Genomic DNA, 14,476 nt, shown 5'->3' on the forward strand with positions numbered 1-14,476 from the left:
TGTATTAACTTTTCGCTGTTCAGAAGTGGAAAAACTGTAATAAATACAAGAATCCAATCTGTGAATATACAACTCACAAAAATAATAAAACTCAACATTAGGTTATAAACTTTACACAAATACTCACAACCTTAAATGCTTGGGCAAAAATAAATAAATAGAACAGCCTAATTTATACAAATGCATAAGTAGGCCTATGTTATTCATATAATAAATACACAATTAATTAATATAACTTTAATAATTAAATACAACAATAATAACTTGTATCCACATCCTATTAAATTTGCATAGCAGCATTTGCATTGATGAATAGACAAAATCTAAATATGCCAGGGCTAATTAGCCTTGTGCATATATGATTGCACTATCCATACTTTCTGTTAGAGGTATAGCTTTGTACAGCTCTTTCCGTAGCCTCTATACATATGTGCAGTTCTTCAAAGTATCGACGCACAACACTAGGCCTACTCTTTACTAACACATAATGTATGCATGAAATGTATGCATTTCATCTTGTCTTTCTTCTTCTTTGTCTTCTGTAGGGAAAAACTCCTAAACTTAAGCAGAGAACCAATTTTTTGTAAGGAAGGAGGGCTTTCTTTATTGTACATTTATTTGCATGTATGGTTTGCGCTGCGCTGTATAAATTGGTCAGCGCAGCGCTGGTGAGGATTGTTCGCGCCGCGCTGCCCATTGGGTGTTGCTAGGAAACACGTCCGCGCTGCGCTGACGAATCGGCCGCGCGGCTCGGCCTCGGACCATTGAACCGCTCAGATGACATGTCAGCGCGGCGCGAGCTCTGTAAACCCCCGCTGTCTCGTCCCACTTTTGGTTTGTTTGGCTTCCCATACTGAAACACTGCCAGCGGGACATTTAAACAGGTGTATGTCCGAGTTCAAAACAGGTTTTGCGTGGGAACGCAAATATCTTTGCGAGGGAACTCAAAAGATGTGAAAAAAAAATAAATAAATAAATCTCCCAACCTAAATTTTTTCCACCACCACGTCCCTTTAGGGGCTCCGTAATGGATTGATGGTCCCGGTCATCTGTGTAGTTTTATGACTGATTGTGTGACTTTTGTGATGTGACCACATTGTCTTGAACGTCAAAAACGTTTGGTAAATTGTTGTTTTTGTCTTGGTTCCAGTTGATGATCGTTTATCTTATAAATTGATTCTGTCTTTATTGTTTGGCTTAATTTTTTTTTTATTTTTCTGTATTCCGAGCGGAGTGTCCCTGGAAGCAGGCTGGTGGTTGTAGCTGCACGGGCTTCACATAGGCCTAATTAGGGGTTAGTGATGTTATTTTTGATTTTGAGAAAATTTGGATTTCTCTGACCTACATATGTGCAATTTAAAACTTTTGAAGGCCAAAAAAATATAATAAATAGCTTGTCCTTAACCTTGTCATTAGATTATTTGTCAATACCTGCTCTCTCCTCATCTTCATATTTCTTATTCTCTCAGTCTTCTTATCCTGGCCTATTTCTTCCCCTCTTAAAGCTGAACTTTGACTGATAGTCTTTTCATTTTCATCTGTGTCAGTGACGAAAGTAAACATAGGCTCAACTGATATTTATTCGTTTTATGAATCATTTTCTTAGTCAAGTTAATTTACTCAAGGCTACAAGGAAAGCTGTAGCCTAAGTCAGTATTGCCATTAGGAACCTTCTGCAAGCATTGAAATCTGAAAACGTCTGTTTTTAAATGTTAAAAGTAATATTAAATAATACAAATTATAGTCTACGTTTACCGCAGTTGGTGTAATTGGCAGACGTTCCCGTAAGCATCGTGCGCTGTGGAAACGCGTCAAAGCATTCTCGCAATTATGCAGCATTAATGCACGAATGATTTTGAATGAATATTTCATGTCGATCTACAATGGTCACATAATGTTAAAACTAATCTTGCTATTGATATCTTTGTTAGATTACATAGAACAAATGTCCGTCTGAGTTTTGAATTGAATATGTTCACATCGTCATAAACTTAGCCTATCTGTTAGTTTTCTTTTCAAACAACAAAAGTGTCAAGTTGTTACGGCGTCCAGTCATCTTTGTCAAGAAGTTTTTCTTTATTATATGCATCATAGATTGCGGTTCAGCCATTTTTGTAATAACATAAAAAGGGCGCTGCTAGTTAAAATCCGAATATTTGCGCGAAAAAGAAAATTACTAGCCTACTGGGCGCTGACGTGACGTAACTGAAGAGACGAATTAGCATGTTCTTATTAATATTATTAGGAGAGAGTTTTAATTGTTTTTGACATTTAATTGTTTAACGTTAATGTTGTTAAACGAAAATTGTATTATCAAAAACATTTTTATTTACCTGGATCTGACTGATCTCCGCCACTGTCAGGGCCCCTTGATGTCTTGTGCCCCTGGGCAAGTGACCAGTTGCCCTAATGGTTAATCCGGCCCTGCTGGTAATTCGGGGTGGCGTAGTCGTTATTAGACGAGCCACGTTTTGCTACAGTTGGAAAAGATCTTAAACAAATATCTGTGTATGTTAGTCAGTTTCACAGATGTATTAAACATGGGCTTACAGTAAACTGTCCCATTTGTACAATATTTGAGGCTTCAGTGGAAGAACATTAAACTCTAGTGTTACAAACTTCTCAGTCTGTTCAGCCGAGATATTTCTGATTTTTTTCATATGTGTTTTTATTGCTCTTAGGGCATGAAAAACAAGAATTGATTTTTATTTTATTTTTTTACAAATTTTTCAAAGAGATCTTCAGATGTCCACTTGAGTGGACAGCATGCGGTTGGTTTAAACTGAAGATATACTGTATTAAATATAAGACAATAATCAAACAGATAAAGTATGTGAATTTAACAAACTAATCAATGCAATTATATCAAATAATGTGAAAACTATAAAATATATACAAAAAATATAAATGCAAAATATTGCAATGGCTTCATACAACTTCATACAAGTTGCACTTCGCGTATCTATGATATCAGAACATGAGGACGTGATTCCATCAGAATTTTCTACAGCCTGTCAAGCTACAACTGTGGAAACCACTCAGATGCTCCCTCCAGTGCACCAGGGTATGGAGATTTACCCTTATTAGCTGATAATTCTGATTATGTTCAAGATGGACATGCACATTTCTATCATAGCCCTCCTCTGAGAAAACCTAGCGATACGTTTTTTCAGTCTCATCTGAAATGATCAGTGTTGGATGTAATGTGTTACAAGTAACATGCATTACCTAATCAGATTACTTTTTGATCTAACAAGTAATTAACTACAAGTAATGTGCATTACCTAATCAGATTACTTTTTGATGTAACGAGTAAAGAAACGCATTACAAGTAACATGCATTACGTAATCAGATTACTTTTTGATGTTATGAGTAAAAAAACGCATTACAATAACGCACATTACATAATCAGATTACTTTTTGATGTTATGAGAAAGGAAACGCATTACAAGTAACATGCATTATGTAATCAGATTACTTTTTGATGTTATGAGTAAAGAAACGCATTAAAAGTAACATGCATTACGTAATCAGATTACTTTTTAATGTTATTAGTAAAAAAACGCATTACAATAACATGCATTATAAAATCAGATTACTTTTTGATCTAACAAGTAAAGTAATGCATTACAAGTGTCATACATTATGTAATCACATGACTTTTTTCGATGTCAATGAAAATTACATTCTAATAATACAAATACATTTATTTACAGTAGAAAAAGTCAATGCATATTAAGTTTTTAAGTTTTAAATTTCAAAAACAATATTCACATTATAATTATGAATTGTAGCTGAAATATAGCCATTGCATGCATGACGTCCACTACAGTGGACATGTGATTAATCAGAGTTTTCTCTCAATCTAAAATCAAAACTTGGAAAATTTTACTGTGATATGACTCATTAGATATTGCTTTATGCTGCAATATTTTTTTTACCTACAAGAGTCTCCTAGGATAGAAGGAATGGGTGGATATTCTGGAGCAACTTGGCATGTCTGACTGACCCTTGGCCATCTTGGTTTGGAGGGGGAAAAAATCGAAACACAAAGGCTTGCCACTTGTTTGCAATTTATAGGATGATGCACCAGGGTCCAATGAAGAGATTGATGTGCAACTTTGCCATAAAAACCCGTGCAAATTCAAGAAAATGCTTTTTTAATAGCTGTCCACTGTAGTGACCACTATGCGTGAAAGGGTTAAACACACACAGATGAAATACTGGTGCAAACGTGACAGATCTGACTGAAGAAGAGAATCTGCTGATTCAGATGGTACCAGTTCTGAACATCCATTTACATAATTGAAAATCACATTAAACCAGGAATGAAATGTTGATAGTGTCTAATAATTAATGATTATAAATCATAAATCTGATTTGTTTGGTCTCCATAAACAGATTGAAGAAAATGTCTAATGTATTGTATTTGAGTGTGTGTGAATGAGTGTTTCTCATCTCTTACCTGAGCAGATCCATGAAGACTGAATGAATCATGGACGACACACACACATTCAGACATGGAGATTCTTCTCCAGGATTCAGGTACTTCAATCTTCATATGATCTTAATGTTATAGAAGACTCATTTTCTGCACATAACAGGGTGTTGTGTGTGTTTGCCAGGGTTGGTATAGTGATCTGTTGTCTCTATCATATAGACCCCTTCAATGTTTGTAAACATCGAACGCCTAGGTTGGGTGCGCGCACAGCGTGGGGTCAGAAAAATGGTGAGGCTAATAGAACGGCATATTGTGTCAAGGGTATGCACTGTTTTTGTCATCACAGGAACGGGAACAGAACCATAATAAACTTGTTTTAGCTAATGGTGATTGTCTGATTAGAGTCCTGCACGGGTTCGGACGGGTGACCTGCAAATTTTGCTCAAACGGGTGAAAAATATCCAACTGTGTCGGGTGCGGTGCGGGTCGGGTCGGCCACGCGGGAAACACGGGTCTAAACGGGTTTAAAACAATCACATGCAAACGTAAAAATATATGCATATTTTTAGGAACACATAATATGCCTGTATTTCAAGTTGATAAAATAATTTAAAATCCACATCAGTTTATGCCGACACGCCACGCCCTCCCAGGATCTATAACGTTACCTATAGGCTACTTTCACTTTTAAAAATTCATCATAACCGCGCGCACGATCTGCTTGCAGTCGTCGAGATGGATGCTGAGGAGTTGAAGAAAAGAATAGCTAGTGGAGATTGTAAAGTTGTCGACAGTCATCAAAAATCAAGTCCAGTGTGTGGGAGAAATTTGGAGTTATCTGAAGAAAATAATGTGAACGGCTTATTTGCTGCATGCATTTTCGTGAATGGATAGCCGCAAATGTGGAACTTCATCGCTGAGGAAGCACAGATAACTGTGGTAACAAACCAAACAGTTCTATCGAACAGTATTTTTAAGTATGTGTATTTTTTTTTTTTTTTTTTTTAATAAACGGGCAGACTGGGACAATGCTACGATCAAAGATGCTCGTGTTTGTAGTGTTATTGTGTTATTGACAGAGTCATTCTACGAAACGGGTGCCATTTGTGTCCGCAACATTTGATGAGATGCATAAGGCACAAAAATGTCCCAAAATGTGTTTCCAAAGCTTAAAGTTATTAATTCAAGTGTTCTTGTTAACATGATATATGATAAAATACTATTCTTAAAGATTAACATACTATTTTTAATACTTTTTTCACTAGTACATAGCCAATTTCACATGTCCGTGTTGACCAACATGACATTTGCATCTAAAATATCACCAAATAAGTTATTGTTTTTTATAAAACATTTATTATTTTCAGGATTATATGTGTGTCCCTTTTTACATAAGATATATTTATTCAAAATAAACATTATTTTTTTTGTAAATATTTTATGATTTGTGTGCGTCCCTCAGTTTGACTTACCACCCCGTCACACTAACTTGTTTTATCTATAAATCATGGACTGTTGATTTAAATGACATCACAAAGTGGAAGTGACATCATTTGAACCTTGTAGCCACCAAGAACAAAAGCAGGCAAGTACTGACATTCTTTTACATTCGTTATTTGTTCCTTTTTCATATTAGGCAGGTTCCGTCAAGCTCAAATCAACCACCCCGTCACGCAAAATAAAGAGGGAAAACTGATTTTTATTATTTTTTTTACATTATTAATGCAAAGAAAATTGTATTTCAGATTGAATGCATGTATGCTAGGTGAGGAACTTGACCACATGGAAGATCTGTGGCCGTTTTGGGATGAAATTTACCACCCCGTCACATACCACCCCGTAACATATTTTATTGTGACATGGTGGTAAGGGATGTGACGGGGTGGTTCTGCTTCAAGGATCAAGGATCAAGGATTCTAAGATAGGCTAATCAAAATTTTGTTTTACTGTTAACTCAATCCTGTTTTATTCCATTCACTCACTCACTATATCACTCACACACCTTTTACTCACCATCTCTTTGTCACTCACTCACTATATCGCTTTCACTCACTCACCATGTCACTCACTCACTATATCGCTTTCACTCACTCACTCACTCACTCACTATATCGCTTTCACTCACTCACTCACTCACTCACTCACTCACTCACTCACTCACTCACTCACACACTCACTCACTCACTCACTCACTCACTCACTCACTCACTCACTCACACACACACACACACACACTCACACACACACACTCACTCACCGTCACTCACTCACTCACCATGTCACTCACTCACACTATATCACTTTCACTCACTCACCATGTCACTCACTCACTATATCGCTTTCACTCAATCACCATCTCTTTGTCACTCACTCACTGTATCGCTTTCACTCACTCACTCACCATGTCACTCACTCACTATATCGCTTTCACTCACTCACTCACTCACCATGTCACTCACTCACTGTATCGCTTTCACTCACTCACTCACCATGTCACTCACTCACTATATCGCTTTCACTCACTCACTCACTCACTCACTCACTCACCATGTCACTCACTCACTATATCGCTCGCTCACTCACTCACTCACTCACTCACTCACTCACTCACTCACTCACTCACTCACCATGTCACTCACTCACTATATCGCTCACTCACTCACTCACTCACTCACTCACCGTCACTCACTATGTCACTCACTCACTATATCACTTTCACTCACTCACTCAATCACTCACTCACTCACTCACTCACTCACTCACTCACTCACTCACACACACACTCACTCACTCACTCACTCACACACTCACTCACACACTCACTCACTCACTCACTCACTCACTCACTATATCACTTTCACTCACTCACTCACTCACTCACTCACTCACTATATCGCTTTCACTCACTCACTCACTCACTCACTCACTCACTCACTATATCGCTTTCACTCACTCACTCACTCACTCACTCACTCACACACTTACTCACTCACCGTCACTCACTATGTCACTCACTCACTATATCGCTTTCACTCACTCACTCAATCACTCACTCACTCACTCACTCACTCACTCACACACACACTCACACACCCACTCGCACACTCACTCACTCTCTCACTCACTATATCACTTTCACTCACTCACTCACTCACTATATCGCTTTCACTCACTCACTCACTCACTATATCGCTTTCACTCACTCACTCAATCACTCACTCACTCACTCACTCACACACTCACTCACTCACACACTCACACACCCACTCACACACTCACTCACTCACTCACTATATCACACTCACTCACTCACTCACTATATCGCTTTCACTCACTCACTCACTCACTCACTCACACACTCACTCACCATGTCACTCACTCACTATCGCTTTCACTCACTCACTCACTCACTCACTCACTCACTCACTCACTCACTCACTCACTCACTCACTCACTCACTCACACACACACTCACACACTCACACACCCACTCACACACTCACTCACTCACTCACTCACTCACTCACTCACTCACTCACTCACTATATCACTTTCACTCACTCACTCACTCACTCACTACATGTCACTCACTCACTATATCACTTTCACTCACTCACTCAAGGTTTTCCAAAGAAAAACACTGATAAAGTAAAAATACTTCACTACTGTTCACCTGTACAATTTACTTTACAAAGTAAAAAAGTAATTTTTCAACTACATGTCAACTAACTCTCAGTTGAGTATCAGTAGACTGTAGTACAGTGTTAGTAGACTGATAGATCAGGGAGGAGTTAGTAAAAGTGACAAGTAGTTGTAAAAGTAAAAGACCAATAAATTATTAGCAGATATTAAGCAGACAGTCTACTAATACTAATATGATGCTCTTTTTTTCAGAGCATGACCAAAGTTTTCCATTAAATCTCTAATTATTATGTTATATAATGTTTATATAAATATGTGTGTATTATAAATATGTGTATGTGTATATCATAAATATATTATATATGTTTTATAAAGTTTAAAACCAACAGATCATATAGAGAAACACTTTGTCCATACCACCCTGTCACAGTGAACCACTACGTGACATCAGTTACCACCCCGTCACGGGGTCATTTTTGTTAAAATTTTAGGGAAAGGAAATACAATTTTGCATAAATTAATGTTGAATGATGTTCTTGTTGTGAGGACTAATCAAATAAATGTAACTTTATTTGTATTTTTTAAGTGAATTTGTTTTTTCAGTACAAACAATGAGGCCATTGACATGTCGAAATCATATTTCAAGATTAAAAAACTAAGAAAAAAAATAATGGATTAAATTACAGACTTTCGGTTGATGGTTTACAAAAAAGGGACAATTTACTATAAGGAAAACATTAGATTTTAAAAATATATTTCTTGTTTTACTACTCTAATGGCATACATATTGTCCGTGACGGGGTGGTACAAGAAAGACTCCCATGCCTGAATAAAAAGGATAATATTATTAAGGATTTTGTGCCTGAGGTGGGAAAATATATATTTTTGGAGGATTAACATATCTTTAAAGGTGTAAGTTTTTCAAAAATAAGTTTGTTCTTAATGAAAATTTGGAAAATTGCAAAGTGGAAATGGCACCCGTTTCGTAGAATGACTCGACAGTTATTGTGACAACAACGGTAGAGTTAAGCCCTGGTAAGTAAACAAATGTTTTCTGTAAACTGTAGACTGGTTTAATAGTTAGGTGAAGTTCGATATTTGGCATTATTGTGACCTGTGTCATGCTAGCCTACTTAGCAGACAGCAGTATCTATCTGAACCATAGACTGTAAAAAAATAGATGTCGTCTTTTTTTTTTTTTTAAACGGATGAGATCCTGAAAAACTTGACTCCACAACTGGTGTGATTTTCAGTCTACGACGCAAGAAGTAGGCATTTTTTTTCTTGACGAGAAATTCTCTGGTTAACACACAATTCAATGGGATGGAATGAACTTTCTGACCCCGACATGCGCACTGCGAACTTAGAATTTTCCTGTGACGTCAACCGTGAAGGGGTCTATTCTGGTGCCGGGATATACAGTAGTTGGAGCCACTCAGGGTCTTTAAACACGGTCCAAAGACACACAGATACAGTAGACAGCTAGATGATATATGACATTATCCTTGGACAGTCTCATCACTCTTCAACACACTGTCTTAATAGACAACCTTCTCATGTGGGATTTATTTTCATGTTAAATCAGCCAAGTTGATTCTTGTCTCTATTCTGTTATCTCTGTTCTATTAAAGTCAGTTTAAGGGTGAAAGATCAATCTCACCGGAGTCCAGCTGTGTGTCCATGCAGAGTGACACATCTATGGGGAATCCAATCTACTTTAAGGGAAAACACACATCAACTGATCTGAGGTACAACATTTCATAGATAGATAGATCTTCTTGAGTAACATGCATGCAAACTTTGGAAAAGACAATTGTTTGGCTCTCAGACAGGTTTGTTCTATGCTTTTATTTTAATAGAGGAAAACAAGATACATTTATTGAATTGGACCACATAGGCCCTGCAAATTTAAGAAAAAAAATGCTTTGTATTAACCCTGGTTCACAAAGCAGTCTGATGTAATATGATTAGTGCAGACATTAATGATTTTAGGTAACTTGAGCGGCAGATTCCCATCATAAACTAAATGAATCCACTGTGTCTTCAGTGGCTCAGTTGCTGGGAGTAAATGAAGAGTCTGATGCTCACTCTTACATCCAACAACAACACAACTGGCTTTCTTAGTAGGGAACTGGGACATTTCTCTCATCACTACAGCTGCTCCAGCACGTAGAAAATGGTGGACTGTGTTCAGGTCACCGAGGGCGGGTCTATCAGCATTAGTGGGCGGGGCCTAGGCATTTTGTAACGTCACAAAAAGTAGCATCTGCAAATGGCCTTTTCTGAGACACAGATTATGATTTATGGAGATTCAAAAAAGAGGAGTGGAGGGATTTTTACCATTATAGGGTGGTTGTGTACACAGGGGTGGATTTAGGTAAAATATATGAATAGGGCCCTATACAATTGCACACATTTACCTGGATAATCCTTGAGGTTCCTTTCTCTGCTTGCTGATGCACAGCAATGTCCAATCTTTCTACATTTTCATGTACATTATAATGGCTTTTATTCTTGTTTTATACCCTGAAATAGCAGCAGTAGGCTATGACACATGGAACTGTCTGAGCAGTGTGGTGTGGCTTGGACTATACATTAATCCGGATACATTTGAAAACGCCGTTTTCGTTTATAAATGTTCTCCGTCCACACTAGTGTTTTCGGACGTTTCAGTGTGGATGAGAAACTTTTGAAAAACGCCTGAAAACGCTAAATTCACCTGTCCAGGTCGCACGCAGTCACCATATGTTTGGTCTAAAATGCGACTGCTCTCATGCATTGCCGCAGGACAGCAAATGTGAGTAAATTCTGTCATCTTTGCAGGACTGTTTTTAGCATATTTTTTGCAACAGTGTGAAAGTGAATAGCACATAACTGGCACAATACAGGTATAAACATGAATATCTATTGGTACAATATGCATCACATGACTAAATTTACGTCATCGTTTTTAAATGCCACCGGCTTCACAGTCCACACTACAACGTGAAAACAGTGTTTACAAATGTATCCACTTTGGAGTGCGTTTTCAAAAAAGCTTCGTTTTATTAATAAAATAATAAAAATGCTGTCTCAGTGTGGACGCAAGGCCAAAACGGAGAGAAAAATTTACTTTTTCAAACGAAAACGTATTAGTATGGACATGGCCTTAGACTTGCCATATCATAATTTTCACCCCAGTGCAGTCACGGTACTCTCATTTCAACAGGTTATAACAGCATCAATACGCATCTTGTATATAAAAATAATTTTTAGGAGGCGCTTGACTTTTGGGGGCTCAAAGCAGTCCTTACCTTTGCCTAATGGTAAGTCCTTCTCTGTGTGTACACACACTGCTGACACACATTTATGTTCAAACACCATGTAAAGGTGAGTTTTGCATTATAAGTCCCCTTTAACTCTTTACCCGCCATTGACGGAATTTTCCGGCTTTCCGTGTGTTCACTGTTATACAGTAGGGGGTGCTATTACACATCTTCTGAAAGAGTATTAAAGGGATACTTCACTTTAAAATGAAAATTCTGTCATCATTTACTCACCCTCAAATTGTTTCAAACCTGTATGAATTTCTTTCTTCTGCTGAACACAAAGGAAGATATTTTGGAAGAATGTCAGTAACCAAACCGTTAACTGGAACCATTGACTTCCATAGTATATTTTTTTTCCTACTATGGAAGTCAATGGTTCCAGTTAACTGTTTGGTTACTGACGTTCTTCAAAATATCTTCCTTTGTGTTCAGCAGAAGAAAGAAATTCATACAGGTTTGAAACAACTTGAGGGTGAGTAAAGAATGACAGAATTTTCATTTTAAAGTGAAGTATCCCTTTAAATCTCCTGATCAAACCACATGTGAAGGTGAAAAAACAAGCGATCTCATATGTAATCATATGCTCATGCAAAATTGCGCGATCACCAACATTAAACAGCATATAAATCAAAACTGCCTAATGTTACTTAGGTGTTGAAAGAATTAAAAGAAGTTAAAAGAAGTTAAGAAGTTAAAAGAATGCATGAAGCTAGAATAAAACTGTTTTTTTCTTCTGATATATTGCATGTTCAGACATTCATACAAAAAAATATTCTGGGGACCATGAAAATGTTGTGAAAATGGTCAAAAATGCTGGCAGTGGCTGGTAACTTAAAAAAAAAAAAAAGCTAGAGGGGAAAGAGTTAAAAGACAATGTTCTCATGTGGAATTTATTTTCATGTAAAATCAATCATATTGGTTCTGGTAGAGAATAACTCTATTATTTCTATTCTGTTGTTCTATTAAAGCCAGTTTAAGGGTGACAGATCAATCTCTCCGGAGCCCAGCTGTGTGTCCATGAAGAGTGACGCGTCTATGGGAGAGCCAATCAAATTTGAGGGAAAACACACATCAACTGATCTGAGGTACAACATTTGTGTTTAGACAGACAGAGAGACCACAGACACACACAAATAATGCATGTATGGCATAATTTGGCAAATATCCACTTATTATCAAAATACAGAAATAGGTGATGATATTGTGTAAGCATGTATAACTCAGAGACTCACACTATTATAAAGCGCTGCAATAGCAGGAGTCGAGCACAGGATCAGGTCTCCTCTCACAGCTGATCCAGAGCTTCAGTCCTGATGTTTCACTAACATCTACTGACCCACAAAACACTGATAATCTGGACCAGAACAACACTGACAAACTCAACCAAACTAAACACAACTACATCACTTACTGGGAAACACAAACACAACAACAGATTAAAAAGCAATGGTAAAAGATGGATGGATTGATTATCTACATAATATAATTAAGAATTCTTGTCTTTGTTCTTTTGTTTCTATTCTATTAAAGTCAGTTTAAGGGTGACCGATCAATCTCACCGGAGTCCAGCTGTGTGTCCATGAAGAGTGACCAGTCTATGGATTGGACAGTGAAATTCGAGGGAAAACACACATCAACTGATCTGATGTACAACATTTCATAGATAGATAGATCTTCTCAAGTTACATGCATGCAAACCTTGGAAAAAAATTTTTTTTTGGCTCTCAGACAGGTTTGTTCTATGCATTTATTTTAATATAAGAAAACAAGATACATTTATTTAATTGAACCACATAGGCCCTGAAAAATATCAAAAAAGATATCAAAAGAAAATGTTGCTAAGAACTGAAATCTAAAAGGATATCTTTAGAACTTCTTGAGCTACAGACATGCAAACTTTGGAAAAATGCACTGCTTCAGAGTCCCAATTTTAAACTGTCACCATTTGGCATATGATGCAACAAACATAAGCGTAATTTGCAAGTTGAACATGTGGGACATGTGCCCACCACTCTTTGCCAGGGTCGATATTGTCCACGCCACTTTTTGAAACATCTCGCAGCACGGATGTACCTAATACACACGAAACATCTCCAGTTGACTAGCAAGAGTATTAATTTCATTAGTTTGTGTTAATTTCATTCTGGTGCTGGAATGGGGTGTTTTTGAACTCATGCTGAGTGTGTGTTGCCGCTGTTGTCAGTGTCAGAATGATCTCTTGTGTCTTCACACAGACAACAGACGAACACTTCAGTTAAATGATTATAACACTAAATACAGACAGGGCCATTTCTGACCATTTTATTAATTCCCCCTTACAACTTAAACACTCAACTTACATGTTTCTGATCATCGTCTATATAATTAAAAAATATTTATTTTTTATAATAATTTTGAGCTGCAGAATATACTTGTGCTAAAATACAGTGTTATGTTAAAGTGTTAACAGGAGCATTGAGGAGTTCATTGGCACCTCTCTATCTGGCTCTATATGAACACTATATGAATTCTTGTCTCTGTTTTCTCGACTCTGTTGTATTGTCTCTGTTCTGTCCTTGTTTGTCCATAATTAGTGAACAGTCTATGGACACTCAAGGAACATTTACAGGAAGACACATGTCATCTAATCTGAGGTACAACATTTCTGTCATAAAGATATTTTGCTATCACTTTTACTTCTTTAATTTATGTTGTATTCTAACCATTTATTCTTTCAGTCGTGATTCTCAACTGGCCCAAAGCACATTTAAATCAAATCTGCTGAAGAAGTTTCAGTGTCTGTGTGAAGGAACAGCAAAGCAGGGAAACCCAACACTCCTGAATGAGATCTACACAGAGCTCTACATCACAGAGAGTGGAAGTGGAGAGATCAATAATGAGCATGAGGTGAGACAGATCGAGACACAATCCAGGAGAGCAGCAACAGAGGACACACCGATCAAATGCACTGACATCTTTAGACCTTTACCTGGACAAGACAAACCCATCAGAACTGTGCTGACAAAGGGAGTCGCTGGCATTGGGAAAACAGTCTCTGTGCAGAAGTTCATTGTGGACTGGGCTGAAGGGAAAGAGAATCAGGAC

At 37.4% G+C, this 14,476-nt stretch overlaps 1 protein-coding gene and 1 long non-coding RNA gene across 2 annotated transcripts in view; both read left to right on the plus strand.

Moving 5' to 3' along the window:
- Positions 1-14,476, plus strand: part of LOC311093927 (uncharacterized protein) — a 188,929-nt gene that overhangs the window by 169,132 nt on the left and 5,321 nt on the right. The window lies entirely within an intron of this gene.
- On the plus strand, positions 733-11,057 carry LOC311094046. The gene is made up of 3 exons (XR_014608548.1): positions 733-1,294; positions 4,475-4,546; positions 9,716-11,057. It is a non-coding gene; the product is annotated as an uncharacterized lncRNA (long non-coding RNA).

This window comes from Abramis brama (assembly GCF_963993115.1).
Source record: "Abramis brama genome assembly, chromosome: 12".
Taxonomy (NCBI): Eukaryota; Metazoa; Chordata; class Actinopteri; order Cypriniformes; family Leuciscidae; genus Abramis; species Abramis brama.